Raw genomic sequence first — 18,321 nt, forward strand, 5'->3', positions numbered from 1 at the left:
TTCCTCTGGCTGCATAGTCACTTCTATGAGCTGTTAATTTATCCTTTAGTCCAATCTGGGCCAATGCTCACCTGCCCATGGTGGAGGTAAGATAGAACCATGATTCTATTCATTATGTCCATGTAAAAACTCTAAAAGTAAAGAAGGCCTATCCTGTCTATTCTGCACATGAACTTAAAGGCAACTCACAACATATTTGTAGTAGTTCCAGCTAGGGGTGTTGCATTGCTATGACACAGTAATCCTTTCCTGATAAATCATTGTCTGTTGAGTTAGATTATGGTAGATTCATCTGAATATTTTATTTCATTTTATTACTGATTGAATATTATCATTGATTTGAACATATGCATTATTTCAAAACAGGAAGGTTTAGTAAAAAAAAAAAAATTATAATAAAAAAAGGCTTTTCATGGCCTTATGCACTCCACTACCCTAGTGGCTCAGTCTCTGGGCCTACTCATTGGAGCTGCTTCCACCTTGCTGCAGGAGTGTAATTACATCGAATATACAAAAGCCATTCTGATTCTTCAAAAGTATTTTTTAAGTTCACTGTTTTTTTTTTGTAGGTGGCTACTCTTCTCTGGCTCTCAACGAAGGCGGTCGCATTTTCTCTCCCTCTCCTCCCCTCTACTTTCCCTGCTTTGCTTCTTTCGTCTCGTCTACTGTCTTATACTTTGAGAGACTCTCTCCGCACTGCTCTCCAAACTAAAATATCATGGATTTGATAAACTGGTCTCTCAATGCAATTGACACCATCTTCTCGACGAGAAGCTTGGGTTCGGGGGAACCTGACTGCCCTGCCGGAACGTTTGCAGCTGGCTATACGATGGACGCGTGGGAGAGGTGGCGGGTCGTGTGTCTGGCGGCTCTTTCTGTGGAGGACATTGAAGATATCTACCTATTCGGAACCATGATAACAGGAGTTCTGCTGATTGGATTAGGCATTGCCCTGGTTTATCGAGAGAATCAGAAAACGGTAACAGCTGTTCAAAATCTCCCAAAGCTGTCCGTCATGATCGATGCAGTGGGCAGAGCGGTCAGCACTGAGGCTGGGACTAATAACCGCATTATGGGTAACATCACGATGAAGCTCACTGCTTTGGATACTGTTTTGGTTAACATCATGGAGAAGCTTTGGAAAGAAAATCGGATCGATATGGAGACCAGAATGGACTAAGAGTGTAGTCGTGTAAATTGGAATGCGTCTACTCGCCCCAAGACTAAACAATCCCAATCTTATCTGCTTTCGGCTCCTCTCAACCAGCACTGGCCTCGGCCAAGGCCGCTGTTGGAACAACAATTCCCCCGGCAGAGCACTGCAGCGAGACGCTCTTGCGTTCCTTCCCCCACTTCTACAGACACCTGCTGATTGTTGACTCTCTTTGGGACTAATCAAGGTTGTCTCCATGGCAATTTGCTGTGTATCGCTATGACAATCTTGCGGACTGAGGCACACCAAGATTTGATGCCGGGAGCAACGACTCTCCAGGCCTACACTTACATACATACACACACACACACACATACATATATAAAGATATGCACTCACCCCCCACCCCCCATCCCACGCCTTCGCCGCTTTGTACCGCCAGTCTGACAAGCGGGTCTGTGACCAGCGCCGAAAGGCCGCAGGACCTGATGGCTGCTTGCCTGTGCTGGATTACCTCCACCCCCCACTCCCCTCCCCTGTTGCAAGTCATGTGTTTATGGCGTACTGTTTATGTGCTTATGTTGCTGAGGTGTTTTTTTTCTTGTTCCCACACTGTACTCCCCACCGGAGGATAGTCTGGGGGTTGTTGTTTTTTTTTCTCCTCCCTTCCCTCATGTTATGCTGTATCTCTTCTCAATCCCCTGTCTTCCTGTCCTGTCCTCCCCTTGTATTGTATGTATTGTATGTATGGGCAGGTTGATGGCTAATTTCGCTGGTACCTGTGACCAGTGACAATAAAGGCTACTACTACTACTACTACTACATTCTTAGGGCCAGTGACAGCCATTGCAGTCTTGCTTTTCTATGGCTTCTTTGGCACCATCCCAAAATACCTACAGTGGAGCTCCTATGTGTCTTATGTCAGGTCAGTAGCAGCTTTCATACTGTAATTATAATGCAATATCTCATGCTGTAGCAGAACTAATCCACAAAGCTCTATTTAGTATTTTTAGACATGTTGGCCTGCTAACTTACACTAAATCCACGTTTGGATTCAATAAAAAAAATCAATTATTTAATGTAGACTTAAAATAACTTTACAGTCCTGCAACTGCAGCCACAAATCCAAAAACTCTGATTCAATTATTAAAGTTTTTTTATGAACTAATGTTAATTTTTTTTAATAACTAATGCCTCAGTTGGGGCTACATGATACCAAATGTCTAAGTTTAATTCTCCTTTCTTTCTGACTTTATTTGACCATTTGAGGCCATACTGATACATTTAGATGGCAACTGATGTCAAATAAAAGTTTCAGTGAAAATATTACATGTAAATATAAATAGATATAAAGATTAAATATAAATGTGAGCATAAAAATAGTGCCTGGTTGCCAGGTTTACACCATACACTGCTGCGTTTTTGATATATATTGATTTTTTCTTGATATTTAAAAATAACAAAAAGTATCTTACTTTTTTATGATGTTGAAAACATTTTTACTTTAATCAGCCATTGATCTATTATCTATTATTATCCTGAAACTGCAAGGTGTTTTATCCCTCTTATGCCACAGTCACTTGCTAACAGTAACTTGTATGTATTAAACATATTAAAGATATTTTATCTATTTACAGTTTAATTTAAGTATTATTATGTACTGCCCAACAAACAAGAGAGTCCTGTTTGCAGTTACATTATAAAAAGCAGCAGGTCAATCCTCACATCTTTCCAGTGTTAGAAAGCATAAAGGATCAGTCTAAACTCTGACTATTACCAATTTCTAACACTGGGGACTCCTTACAATATTGATAAAAAAAAAAATCTCTCACTAAGCTGTGCTACTGTATTACAGTAACTTAATGAAGTTCTTCTGACCAATCAGAATTGAGAATTCCAAATGAGAGCTATGGTATAATGCAGTTTAACTCATGCTTCCACAGGTATGGTATGAATCGAACAGATTTGGAATGCACTGGCCTTGTCTGTAAGTTCCAGAAGCCCGAGGAGGTGTTTCAGCTGTTGGATGTAGAAGACGCAAAACTCTACGTGGACTTCATAGTGTTAGGGATTTTCTTCCTCGCCTTTCGGTTAGCCACTTATCTAGTGCTGCGTTACAAAGTCAAGTCTGAACGTTAGGGCTTGACATCAGATACTTCACTTATTTTCATTTATAGAATAGTTTATGTTGTTGGAAGCAAACCTGTGCAATGTCTTCATTCACTCAAACTAAAAATATGTTTTTTTTATTTGAGATTAATTTGTATTTAGTTTAATTTTCGTATGACATTGATGTGCAGTGCTAGAGCCCAGATGTGTAAATGTAACGCGCATGGTGACATCGGAATCAAATACATATAAGAATTCATGTTACTTATGAATTATTTCCACACTTATATACTTTATACTTTTTTTTTTACTATGTTTTGTTTTTTTTGTTGTTGTTATTTTAACCATTTTCAAATCAGAATATCCTTTTATTTTCATAAGCAAATTGGATATACTAAAGCAAGTTGTATAAAAAAAAATCAATAGGAGAGAAACAGTAATGAGACCCCATCACTATTACTGCACTGAGTTCTGTTGAACTGACATACTGTATATTACTTACTGTAAAGTGGTAATTGCTCTTGTCCTAGAACAATCTCTACAATGCTGCTGCCTCAAACACAGCTTTAAGGATAGAGGGCCACTGTGCAATAAGGGGGAAACTTCCATTAATGTAAATGTATCCTGATGGATTTAAAGTTGTAGTGCAAATGCACAATTATGTTTGCCTTTTTTTGTCACATAGTGTTGATTGAATGCGGACAGGTCTGAATTAAAACGATGCTTTAGAAATGGGATCGCTCCCTAAATGGATATACAGTAATAGCAATCAGTACTTATTATTGTACTGGGTCCAGTCAACTAACAGCTTACTCTATTCCCTGTTCTTTAGTGTTAATGTGCAGGGCTGAAGAGACAGAAGTGGCCCCTGATTGGAAACCTAGTAAGAGATTAAAGAATACGGTGTTAAATGTCTCCGTAGAATTTAGAGTTGGGTAAAACCCGATTCAAATAGCAATAGTATTGCTCTGTGCCTAGTGCGTGAATATCTTCTACAACAATATATCATGATATTTCTGGGTGATTGTCTTCCATTTCTATATGACAACATTGTATTTCATGTCCAGAAATCTCATTCACATACGTCTAAAAACAGGTTCATAACAAGAGATGCCTTCATGGCAAATCATCTCACATGTCTGCACACATACATTGTTAATATTCAGCCATTATACAACATATATCCCTGTTCTTCACTACAACATCAGATCAGTCGCCTTTTTTTTATTTATTTATTTATTTTTTTGCTGATGCAGTGTGCATGCCATGAAAACAATATACAATGTCTTTAAAAAATCTCTTCAGTCAGAAAACGATATGCTGTTGACAACTGCAATACTGAAAAAAAAAGAACTGTATTTTGATTTTGTAGGTGAGAGCCATTCTGGTTTGGGATGGCTTGCACAGCTGATTGTAAAAACAGCATGGACAGAAAAGAAAAGAAGATTTCTCACATTTGTTTCCCAATCTTCTATCTTTGTTTTCTTCTGTTATTATTTGTCTCATAAGAAATTCAAGTTATACAGTATATACTGGACTCTCTTCAAATGATTATAATAAATTAATTTATATATTATCTACACCTGTTTGCTGTGGATCATTGTACGATCACATGTCATCTCCAAACATGAGCCAGTGAGTGAATAAAAAATGGACTTCTAATAAATCTTTAACAATTCATCAACTCTGTCAAGGTCAAAGATGTTAAGATTAGAAGTGAGGTTTGCTTTGTAGTCATTGCTTTCCTAACTTAACATGTGGTCGTATTGAAAATTTTAAATGTATTTATAAAAAAATCGGCCTTAGAGCAAATCTAAAATATCTTATAAATAATCAACACAATGTGAAACATTAACTATCACTTACAGTCTGAGGAAATGTTGCAAGGTTCATTTAGACCACATTTTCTGTAATGTATTCATATTCAGTTGCATCTTTAATGAACATGTAAAGGATATGCTGGCTTTTTATAAAAACTAATAAATAAATAATAACAGAAGTCAGCATGTATTTATTATTTTCATTAAAAGATGACACAGCGTATGAAAATCTAAAGCAAAAAGAGATTTTATTTTATAATAGGTCAAAACCTCAAGAAAACCCTTAATGCCTTCTGATGTAAACATCTGTCTCTGAACTGGAAAGATTCTGCAAGCGACAGTTGCCTAAAAGAAGACTAGATAGACTCTTGGCTGGCTAAAAATGCATTTACACTTTGCTTACATCTGGGGTCTTGTATCACCACCATTCGCTGATGGCTGAGAGAAAAGACAGTAAGAGAATGCTGATCATTGTGGCACAATCTTGTGCAGTGAGTTTCAGGCACACACTCTGACCATTGGCAATAAACACAATATAAGTAACAATAAAAGCAATTTAATATGTATGTGTGTCTGGAGCATTGAATAGCTCCCTGCCAGACCGCCCTCAGGTGTTTCTTCAGCCATGCCGGTACATAAGTCCTTGAACCAGCACAAAGCTATCCCACTGGGTCTGTGAAGAACAGTCAGTCATATATCTACATTTACACCCTTATCCAGACTTACATTTTTATCTTATTTTATACAACTGAGAAATTGAGGGTTAAGGGCCTTGCTCAGGGGCCCAACAGTGACAGCCTGGTGGACATGGGAATCAAACTCACAACCTTCTGATTGGTAGTCCAGCACACTAGGTTACCACATCCCCAGTCATTCTGTAATGTCTGCAGATGATCACCACTGTTGCTGGGATCAACCCAAATCTGCGCAGCTGGGTCGATCTTCCACATTTAACAAGTCAGACCCACTTGCAGGATTTGATGCATGCACTTCTTTTATTTAACAAACAAAACTACACAACTTACATGTAAACATAACGAAAGCAAATCATAACTGACATAGAAACAGAACCTGGTTTGCACATCATCTGGCCTTACAGCTTACACGCAACATTACATCAAATATTGACTGACAATTATTATGAAAACAAGACAGATATACAAATAAAGCAGCACATTATGGGAAACAAGCAACAGGTGAGAACACATTAGGAAAGAAATGGCGTGGCACCGCCCACCTAATAGTCTAGCAAGGAACTACATTGGCAATGTGAAGCACTGCAGAATGTTGTATCTATGCCAGCTATTTACCTCTGTGACAAGTAGGTCTACTGCAAGTGGCATGTGTTCAGTTTGGGCCTTTTTACACCTGGTCACTTCATGTGTTTTCTCTGATCCGATAGCTATCTGATTTGTTAAAACCGTTCCATTTACATTAGGCCACATAAATGCGTCTTGGCGAATCGGATATCAAACCGATCTTTCTACTCCCGCCAAAAATGCAAATGTATTTTACCTCATTTCCGGGGTAATTGAAATGGAACACGCTTTGGTGTATGCGGTTGCTACAAAAAACAGCATTTACTGTTTGCTGCATTTTTGCTGGCGGCAGCAGTGCATTTTAAGACCCAACGAGACACCTGGGTGAAAGATCGGAGCCAGCACTGGTGGGAAAACATATTTGTTTCTGGCGCGATGCACGACTCGCGAGTCAACTGCGAGTGACGTACTTCCGCTTGGGAGGAGTATAGCGCTGACGTTTGTGGCTTGAACAACCACATTCATTTACACCTCTCCAGTGTCATCTTAAATGTGTCCCAGACCACCTCCTGAAGTGGTTTGAGCAATCGGATTTATATCTGTCTCGAAACCGTTTCGGAGGGCATTTACACTTGGTCTTTTTACGATCGGATAGCTATCGGATCACAGAAAACATGAAGTGACCAGGTGTAAAAACCCCCTTTGACAGCTCTGGAACAAAATTCTCTCTCTTCCTGCTTTAAAGATGCTACTGGTATTTCAAATCAGTTCTGTTTTAAAAGCACATTTAATGACACCATAAATATTTCAATATTACAGTATATCTTAGTCAAACAAATGGAAAAAAACAGTTGCATAGCAATCTATTCTTACATTATTCACAAAATGGCATTTATGTAGAGGGAAGTTTTACGGTAAAAAAAATATATATCAATGTTAAGATTGTATTCTGGTAGCTTTTTGTGCTACATTTTTTGCTAATACTCTTTGTATCAGTGTCCAAAAAACAGCAATAAGGGATAATTACTGCGACTGCAGTAAGGGAGGTTTGGCGAATCACTGCTTCTAGATTGCATTACGCACGTACGCACGCTCTACGGAGAAGCACAGGGACGCGCAGCGTGCACGCGCAGTCAGAGCTGGAAGCATTACATTTTAAGTACCGTAAGCACAGCACATAATTTGACAGCTTTCATCTCTTCCACTCTTCCACTTAATATGCCATAGTTTTCAATGAAAACTATATATTTTTTTGTTTAAGTACCGTATAGTACTTTGTCACATTTCAGTGTTTTTGTTTGTTTAATCAGTTAGTTATTTATGAATAATTATTATTTATAAATGTTATTTAAACAATAAGAATGATGCTGCACAAGGCATTATTTAAACAGGCCTTCAAGCTTTGAAACCAGACAAATGGCACCGATCATATCTAAGCCTAATAGTGAATTGAAACTACAAATCTACCTGAGAGTAAGGTGACTTGAGCCAGGCCACCACCCACCCTGTTGTATTTTATAGCTACTGATTAAAAAAATAAAAACACTGAAATGTGACAAAGTACTATACGGTACTTAAAAAAAAAAAAAAAAAAAAAATTCATTGAAAACTATGGCATACTAAGTGTAAGAGTGTAAGAGATGAAAGCTGTCAAATTGTGTGCTGTGCTTAGTGAAAAACAAGGGGGCATTTTAGTTTTAGCTAAATGCTAAGCTAAATTGCTTGGCTAAATGCTAAACTAAATACTCCTTAGTGATAAACAAACACTAAGCTAAACAACATGACAGTAAACAATAACAATGATGCTGCACAAGGCATTATTTGAATGGGTCTTCAAGCTTTGAAGCCAGACAAATGGCACCGATCATATCTAAGCCTAATAGTGAATTGAAACTACAAATCTACCTGAGGGTAAGGTGACTTGAGCCAGGCCACCACCCACCCTGTTGTATTTTACAGCTACTGATTGAAAAAATTAAAACACTGAAATGTGACAAAGTACTATACTGTAATATGGACTTGATTTGTGTTCTATGCGCAAGTCCTTAAGAACTTGGTCATGTCTCCTTTCCAAGAGATTGGAGTTAATGAAATTGCTACAAAAGTAGTGATCGGAAAGGTTTAGCATGAAAACAGATGCTAAACCATGCACACCAAACATGCACACCGAGCTAAGGCGGCTTGTTGGTCTAAGGCGACACTTTGGCTTGTTGGTCTAGGGGTTTGATTCTCACTTTGGGTGCGAGAGGTCTTGGGTTCAAATCCCGGACGAGCCCTTCCCCTTACTCTTGAAAGACCGTCCGTTTAGGTAGTGGGCTCTTGCTTCTCACGTCAGCCAAGTTTCTTGCTGTATAATGCTCGATGTCAAGAGCTTCTTACTCGGTTCTCGATTGGCCACTTGTATCTCGAGGGGTCTAAAGAGGTTCAGAATTCTATTGAATTTTAGTGCCCTAACCTTTGGTCGTTGGATTGTAGTCTATTGCAGGACACCACGCTAACACTCATTCACACCTAGGGACAGTCCAGTCAAATCAGCTAGTGACATGTTTTAGGGACATGTAGAAGATGTGCAAAACTACACACAGGAAATAACGTGTATGAAATCAAAGCAGGGACACCAAAGCTATGTGAAGGATATTCTTATCTCATAGATTGATTGGCTGCTTAATCTGATATCTTTGTTAACTACAGCTAATGTAACAGCAAAAATATATACCAAAAATGATTCACCAAATAAGTAGAAACTGCAGCAGGCAGGTCAGCAAAGGTTCAACAGAGATAGAAACAGGAGTACACTTAAAACGGACTTGATTTGTGTTCTATGCACAAGTTCGTAAGAACTTGGTCATGTCTCCTTTCCAACAGACTGGAGTTATTGAAATTATTGCAAAAATAAGTGATCTGAAATGTTTAGCGTAAACCCAGAGAACAGGACAGAAATGTTTGCAGGATTTGTGAAATTTGTGAAACATGCACACCAGAGTCCAAAGTAAACTCAGAGTTTCTGCCACTTACATACGGTACTTAAAAAAAAGGAAAGAAAAGAAAATAATTGAAAACTATGGCATACTAAGTGGAAGAGTGTAAGAGATGAAAGCTGTCAAATTGTGTGCTGTGCTTAGTGAAAAAAACGGGGCATTTTAGTTTTCGATAAATGCTAAGCTAAATTGCTTGGCTAAATGCTAAACTAAATACTCCTTAGTGATAAAAAACACTAATTCAAGCTAAACAACCTGACAGTAAACAATAACAATGATACTGCACAAGGCATTATTTAAACGTGAGCTAGAATTCTACAGTATCTCATCACAGACCAAGCTTTTGAAGCCAAGCAAATGGCGCCTATGATATCTAAGCCTAATAGTGAATTGAAACTACAAATCTACCTTAGGGTAAGGTGACTTGAGCCAGGCCACCACCCACCCTGTTGTATTTTATAGCTACTGATTAAAAAAATAAAAACACTGGAGTTTGAAAAAGAAAAAAAAATCATTGAAAACTATGGCATACTAAGTGTAAGAGTGTAAGAGATGAAAGCTGTCAAATTATGTGCTGTGCTTAGTGAAAAACAAGGGGGCATTTTAGTTTTAGCTAAATGCTAAGTTAAATTGCTTGGCTAAATGCTAAACTAAATACTCCTTAGCGATAAAAAAAACACTAATTCAAGATGAACAACCTGACAGTAAACAATAACAATGATGCTGCAAAAGGCATTATTTAAACGGGCCTTCAAGTTTTGAAGCCAGACAAATGGCACCAATCATATTTAAGCCTAATACTGAATTGAAACTACAAATCTACCTGAGAGTAAGGTGACTTGAGCCAGGCCTCCACCCACCCTGTTGTATTTTATAGCTACTGATTGAAAAAATAAAAACACTGGAGTATGAAAAAGAAAAAAAAAATAATTGAAAACTATGGCATACTAAGTGGAAGAGTGTAAGAGATGAAAGCTGACAAATTATGTGCTGTGCTTAGTGAAAAACAAGGGGGCATTTTAGTTTCAGCTAAATGCTAAGCTAAATTGCTTGGCTAAATGCTAAACTAAATACTCATTAGTGATAAAAAACACTAATTCAAGATAAACAACCTGACAGTAAACAATAACAATGATGCTGCAAAAGGCATTATTTAAACGGGCCTTCAAGCTTTGAAGCCAGACAAATGGCGCCAATCATATCTAAGCCTAATACTGAATTGAAACTACAAATCTACCTGAGGGTAAGGGTATGCTGATGATACACAACTTATCTTCTCTTTCCCACCCTCAGATGCCACAGCTTCTGACCGGATCTCAGCATGTCTGGCAGAAATTTCATCATGGATGACTGCTCATCATTTAAAGCTCAATCCTAGCAAAACTGAACTGCTGTTCATCCCAGGTGACTCATCCCCAGGTCATGACCTTGCTATATCCTTGCACAACGATCTGATCTCCCCTTCAGCCACAGCTCGCAACCTTGGGGTAACCATGGACAATCAACTGTCCTTTTCCTCTCATGTTGCTAATGTGACTCGCTCATGTCGGTTTCTTCTCTACAACATTAGAAGTATTCAGGCATTTCTGTCCACACAGGCTGCTCAGGTACTTGTTCAGTCTCTTGTGATCTCTAGACTGGATTACTGCAACGCACTGCTGGCAGGTCTACCTATGAATGCAATCCGTAGTCTGCAAATGATCCAAAATGCAGCTGCCCGGCTTGTTTTCAACCTGCCAAAGTTCTCGCATACCACCCCGCTGCTGCGATCCCTCCACTGGAGTTGCACGCATCAGATTCAAAACACTGATGCTGGCCTACAAAGCCAAAAATGGACCAGCTCCCTCTTACCTCAAAGCCCTCATCTCTCCGCGCACTGCACCCCGCACCCTCCGATCTACCAGCACTGCTCGACTGGTTCCACCATCTCTCAGGGTAAGAGGCAAGTATACTACAAGACTCTTCTCTGTACTCGCACCAAGGTGGTGGAATGAACTTCCCCTAGAGGTCCGGACAACTGAGTCACTGGATATTTTCACCCTTTGACACTTTTTCATTGTAACTTTGAACAAATGTTTTAAACTCATGGTATCTTAAGTATTTAACTTAGTGAGCCAGCATTAATGTATCCAATGTTAGAGATTTAAGCACTTATGTACGTCGCTCTAGATAAGGGCGTCTGCCAAATGCTGTAAATGTAAATGTAAATGTAAGGTGACTTGAGCCAGGCCACCACCCACCCTGTTGTATTTTATAGCTACAACAAGGGGACTGAAAAACAAGGGGGCATTTTATTCATTCATTCATTCATCCATCTTCTACAGCTTATCCGAACTACCTCGGGTCACGGGGAGCCTGTGACTATCTCAGGCATCATCGGAAACCGGAGTACCCAGAGGAAACCCCCGAGGCACAGGGAAAACATGCAAACTCCACACACACAAGGCGGAGGCGGGAATCGAACCCCCAACCCTGAAGGTGTGAGGCGAACGTGCTAACCACTAAGCCACCATGCCCCCCAGTAACATGAATTCTTATATGTATTTGATTCCGAAGTCACCATGCACGTTACATTTACAAATCCGGGCTTTAGCACTGCACATCAATGTCATACGAAAATTAAACTAAATACAAATTAATCTCAAATAAAAAAAATATATTTTTAGTTTGCATGAACGAAGACATTGCACAGGTTTGCTTCCTCAACATAAACTATTCTTTAAATGAAAATAAGTGAAGTATCTGATGTCAAGCCCTAACGTTCAGACTTGACTTTGTAACGCAGCACTAGATAAGTGGCTAATCCCTAACACTATGAAGTCCAAGTAGAGTTTTGCGTCTTCTACATACAACAACTGCAACACCTCCTCGGGCTTCTGGAACTTACAGACAAGGCCAGGGCATTCCAAATCTGTTCGATTCATACCATACCTGTGGAAGCATGAGTTAAACTGCATTATACCATATCTCTCATTTGGAATTCTCAATTCTGATTGGTCAGAAGAACTTCATTAAGTTACTGTAATACAGTAGCACAGCTTAGTGTTCTGGAGGAGATTTTTTTTAATCAATATTGTATGCAATAAGATGTGAGGATTGACCTGCTGCTTTTTATAATGTAACTGCAAACAGGACTCTCTTGTTTGTTGGGCAGTACATAATAATACTTAAATTAAACTATAAATAGATAAAATATCTTTAATACATTTAATACATACAAATTACTGTTAGCAAGTGACTGTGGCATAAGAGGAATAAAACACCTTGCAGTTTCAGGATAATAATAGATAATAGATCAATGGCTGATTAAAGCAAAAATGCTTTTCAACATCATAAAAAAAAGATACTTTTTGTTATTTTTAAATATCAAGAAAAAAAATTAATATATATCAAAAACGTAGCAGAGTATGGTGTAAACCTGGCAACCACACACTATTTTTATGCTGACATTTATATTTAATCTTTATATCTATTTATATTTACATGTAATATTTTCACTGAAACTTTTATTTAACATCAGTTGCCATCTAAATGTATCAGTATGGCCTCAAATGGTCAAATAAAGTCAGAAAGAAAATAGAATTAAACTTAGACATTTGGCATTCTGTAGCCTCAAGTGAGGCATTAGTTATTAAAAAAAATATTTACATTAGTTAATAAAAAACTTTAATAATTGAAGCAGAGTTTTTGGATTTGTGGCTGCAGTTGCAGGACTGTAAAGTTATTTTAAGGTCTACATTAAATAATTGATTTTTTTATTGAATCCAAACATCTGGATTTAGTGTAAGTTAGCAGGCCAACATGTCTAAAAATACTAAATGGAGCTTTGTGGATTAGTTCTGCTACAGCATGAGATATTACATTATAATTACAGTATGAAGGCTGCTACTAACCTGACATAAGACACATAGGAGCTCCACTGTAGGTATTTTGGGATGGTGTCAAAGAAGCCATAGAAAAGCAAGACTGCAATGGCAGTCACTGGCCCTAAGAATGTAGCCACCTACAAAAAAAACAATGAACTTAAAAAATACTTTTGAAGAATCAGAATGGCTTTTGTATATATGAGGTAATTACACACCTGCAGTGAGGTGGAAGCAGCTCCAATGAGTAGGCACAGAGACTGAGCCACCAGGGCAGCGGAGATGCATAAGGCCATGAAAAGCACATATTGGCTAACTTCTGGAGGCTGCCCTGTCATCCAGTACACTATACTACAGTACATTATGGGAAATAGGACCTGTGTGTGGTAGAGGGTGGAGGGTGGAGAGAGAGAGAGAGAGAGAGAGAGAGAGAGAGAGAGAGAGAGAGAGATGGTGAGAGGAAGATGGTGAGAGGAAGCTTTCACTAGTAGCTATTTTGACGATGAGTAAATGTCCCCAGGGAATCCTTTATTTTTTTTTTTTTTTTTTTTTACTAAACCATCCTGTTTTGAAATAATGCATATGTTCAAATCAATGATAATATTCAATCAGTAATAAAACGAAATAAAATATTCAGATGAATCTACCATAATCTACCTCAACAGACAATGATTTATCAGGAAAGGATTACTGTGTCATAGCAATGCAACACCCCTAGCTGGAACTACTACAAATATATTGTGAGGTGCCTTTAAGTTCATGTGCAGAATAGACAGGATAGGCCTTCTTTACTTTTAGACTTTTTACATGGACATAATGAATAGAATCATGGTTCTATCTTACCTCCACCATGGGCAGGTGAGCATTGGCCCAGATTGGACTAAAGGATAAATTAACAGCTCATAGAAGTGACTATGCAGCCAGAGGAAATTTCACTGTAAGGAATTTCAATGTAAGGATGAAGCACATGGTAGGAGGTCTTTAAACTGTTTAATGCACAATATTAATATTTGGGGTGCAGCCTTGTTGTGCCAGGCATGGTCACCATAGCCAGCAATGCCAAACACATGCAATAAACTCCTTATAGATAGAAGGATATGGCTATGGCCATATTTGGATAGCAGTTCCAGCAGGCTATCAACTAGGAAGCAGACCAGCTGGGACACATCCACCCTCCTTGAACATTAAAAAAGCACTCAGTCACACAATAAACAGGGAAAGAGCTAGTAATGTTCCTAGAGAGAGAGGCAAGAGCTCTAACTAGCTTGAGTTAGCACAAACGTAAAAAAAAACGTAGCACAGAATTACCCAATTGATGAGAATTTGCACAATATAACCATTTACAGCCAACATGATTTTTCCGGATATCCAAAAAAAAAGTAAACTTAACCACGATTTTTACATTATTGCCATGCATCAATGGTAAACATAAATACATGCATATATATTGTCATGGTAGTGTCATGGTAGTTTTATTAATTGCATGGATAATGTAAAACCGAAGCAGAACAAAAGTCCTTACATGTGTGGACAGTTGGCATTAATGCAGCAAACATAAGGAAGAGCACGGAGAAGAAGATGAATCCAGTGTTGTTGAACACTTTGCTGACATCATTGCCAATGTTTAGGTACAGCAGGCCGATCAGTACTCCAGTAGACAAGTGTAATATCACCCTCAGGTGGGTCAGCACCTGGACACACAATTATAAATCCTCAAATATGAATGAAGATTTGCTAAATATGTAACATGTAGTAAAATATACATAATTCGAAGAAATCTTACCATGTCTCTACATATTGTGATAAAAGTTCTTTTGAAAAGAATGCAGAACTGTGTGAGCGTGCTGGTGGCAAAAGTATGTTTTTCAATGAGTCCTGAATCCTGTACAAAAAAAGAGGTGTAAAGCAGATCAGTACAACGATTAACATTGTTTGTTCACAAACAATTGTACGTGCCACTCACGCTGTTACACTGAGTTGGGCAAGACGATGTAGGATCATTCTTGTCACTGGAGTTCTTCTTGACACCGTCTGAACACATGCCACCCTGCACTGCCTCAAAAAGCACAGGATTCAAATCACCATACTCTCCTGATGCCACCTCGATTACTGTAGCAAAACAGATGGATAGCACACAGAGATTATACAGAAGATTTAGAGATTCAGAGGATTCCTACTGTGTCTACAACCATTTAGACTGTAGAAAAAACATAACATTAGAATGATTGATGATCCAAATGTTTGTGGACTTCACCATCACAAACATATGTGCTATTTCAACATCTTATTCCAGATTGAATCTTTTCTTTGCTGCTATAACAACCTGCACTCTTTTTTAACGTGGCTGCTGGGATTTGCCCATGCAAACAGAAGAGCATTAATGAGGTCAGATACTGATATTGGGTGAGCAAGTCTCGGAGGCAATCAGCTTTTCAATTCATCCCAGGTTTTCATTGAGGTTTAGGTCAGGGCTTTGTCAAGGTCACTCAAGTTCCTCCACACTAACTATGGCAAGCCACCATCACTTCATGTACAGGGGTGCTGTCATGCTAGAGAATATCTAGTGCTGTTAGTTCCAGTGAAGAAAAATTGTAATGCTTCAGAATAAAAGCATATCCTATATGGTTGTGTGCTAACAACTTTGACTAAATATATGGATGTGATAATCAGGTGTCCACAAACCTTTGACTAAAAGTTAACATGTTAGTTTGCAGGTAAAAACTGTTTTATGGTCTGCTTGTCTGTGAATGGATCCTCCATGATCATATTTGCCAGATCTGGAAAACTAGATATTGTTCTAGAGGACTAAAATCTGATTGATTGTGAGCATTCCTTAGGCACTGTATCTAGAATATATATCCTGTATGGATGGAATTGTGTTGTTTTTTATTCTTTTTGCTGTTCTAACCAGTTTCTGGAAAGGCCTACAGATACTGACAAAGCATCAGCTGTACCACAGAAAGATGCAAACAGAATGTTATAGTCTCAGCCAACTTCTTGGGGCAAAGGTGTGGAAGGACCAAATGAAGTCTATACAAATGAAAATATACAGCTGTAACACAGAGCACAGAGAGTAGGGGAAAATGACATAAAATTGGTGCATAATAGCTTATTATCACATTTCTATAATAACCTGTGGCATTTTTGGCATAATTGCCAATTAAGTAATGATTCATGCTATACTACTTGCGATTAAAGACTACTTGCTCAATCACTATGAGAAAAATACCACAGCTGAAGTGTGAACTCAGGTGTGCTAGCTGACACAAACTAGAATATGCACTATTATCATTTTTGTTTATCTCATGAATAACTTGATTAAGTTATTAAGATAATTAAGTTTGGCTATTTGTTTTGTTTTCAGTGCTTTGTCATCTAGCAAAGGAAGGTCACAAGGCGAGTTTATCAAAGCTGCAGATTGTAAAAAAACAACATGTGAAATTCTTGGGACATCTGATATCAGAACAAGGCAAAACTATTGAGCAGAACAGAGTTGCAGCCATCGAAACATTCCAAAGCCTGACACAAAGAAACAATTAATGTCATTCTTAGGCATGTGTTCTTACCCAACTATGCAGTCTTTGAGGCGCCCTTGAGCGCAATCGCTCATGGGAAAGGCCTACAGGCGCACAGTGCACTGACTTGGACATCAGATTCAGAAAAAGACTTTGTAGATTTAAAAATGGCTTTACAAACCACCCCAACATTAGGGATTCCAGATCCAGATAGGCCTTTTGTGCAAACAGTGGATGAGAAAAATGGGTGTATGACATCAGTGCTACTAGAAAGTCATGGGAATTTAAGACCAGTAGCCTATTTCTCAGCTAAATTGGATCCAGTAGCAGCAGGCCTGCCAATGTGTATCCACACTGATAGATATTCTTTCTGGGTACAGGTGAGTCCGAGCAGGAGATAGTGGTGAAAAGATTATTATTAATATTCATTAAGATTCATTCTTCTCCTAGAACCAATTTTCTGTCTTTTGATTTGCTTTAATAGTATGACATCCATTTGAATTTAAAAATGTAATACATTTCTATAATATTGTTTATTCGGTGCTATATTTCCCAGTAGCTCTTGTACCTGTCCACTTTATTCCTGTTGCCCTCGTAGCTGTTTAATCATTATCAGTATAACACAGCTTGTCTTAAATACTTTTTCTTCTACTTCTTTGTTGAGATTCATTTACACGTTAAAATACAAGTCCATGGTGTAAGTTGTTGGCTGTATTGGCTTTCATCTCTCTCTCTCTCTCTCTCTCTCTCTCTCTCTCTCTCTCTCTCTCTCTCTCTCTCTCTTTTAGAGAGACTGGTATGGAGGGTCAGATAATGGTAAACGGGCGACTGCGTGACCTCCGCACCTTCAGGAAGATGTCCTGTTACATTATGCAGGATGACATGCTGCTGCCCCACCTCACCACACATGTGGCCATGATGGTGAGATTTTCTGTGCTGAAAAAACATTTACTTATCGTATGTTTTCGCACACCATGCTAATCTCCTCTGTTCCACTAATCACATTCCTCTCAGTGATGTAAACATTCCATTACAGGTTTCAGCTAATCTTAAGCTAAATGAGAACATGGAAGTAAAGAAGGAACTGGTGAGTGAAACAAACATGGTTTTATTCCACCTGATTTCATGGCCGTGAAGTTGCCAAAAAATGACTTGGCAATACAAATTAACTACAGCTGTTATAGTAACTTCCAATAACTAATACAAACAAATAAGTTGTAAAATGTTCTTATTAATACATTTAATGTACTAAAACATTGATCATATGCACATTTGTGACAGGTGAATGAGATCCTCACTACTCTAGGTCTGCAAGAGTGCGCACACACTCGTACACACACTCTGTCCGGAGGTCAACGTAAACTATTGGCTAATAAACTGGAGCTAGTCAACAACCCCCCTGTCATGTTCTTTGATGAGCCAACCAGTTACTTTACTACTTATATGTGTATATGTTCAGTTACCCTCACTTTATTAGGAACAATCCTGTACTGCTGCCTATTCATCCAATCGGTTATCCGGTCAGCCTGTCACGTGGCAGTGTGATTCATATAATCATGCAGACACAGGTCAAGAGCCTATGTACACATTAAACATTCCTGATAAAGTGGCCAGCAAGTAGTAA

At 38.5% G+C, this 18,321-nt stretch overlaps 1 protein-coding gene and 1 pseudogene across 1 annotated transcript in view; one reads left to right on the forward strand and one right to left on the reverse strand.

Annotated features, from left to right (window-relative positions):
• Window positions 1-18,321, forward strand: part of LOC132858895 (uncharacterized) — a 338,173-nt gene that overhangs the window by 272,183 nt on the left and 47,669 nt on the right. The gene's annotated exons all lie outside the window — the stretch shown is intronic.
• The window catches only part of LOC132858886 (ATP-binding cassette sub-family G member 4-like), a 116,310-nt pseudogene continuing 110,063 nt past the window's right edge, over window positions 12,075-18,321 (reverse strand).

This window comes from Tachysurus vachellii, chromosome 16, assembly GCF_030014155.1.
Source record: "Tachysurus vachellii isolate PV-2020 chromosome 16, HZAU_Pvac_v1, whole genome shotgun sequence".
Taxonomy (NCBI): Eukaryota; Metazoa; Chordata; class Actinopteri; order Siluriformes; family Bagridae; genus Tachysurus; species Tachysurus vachellii.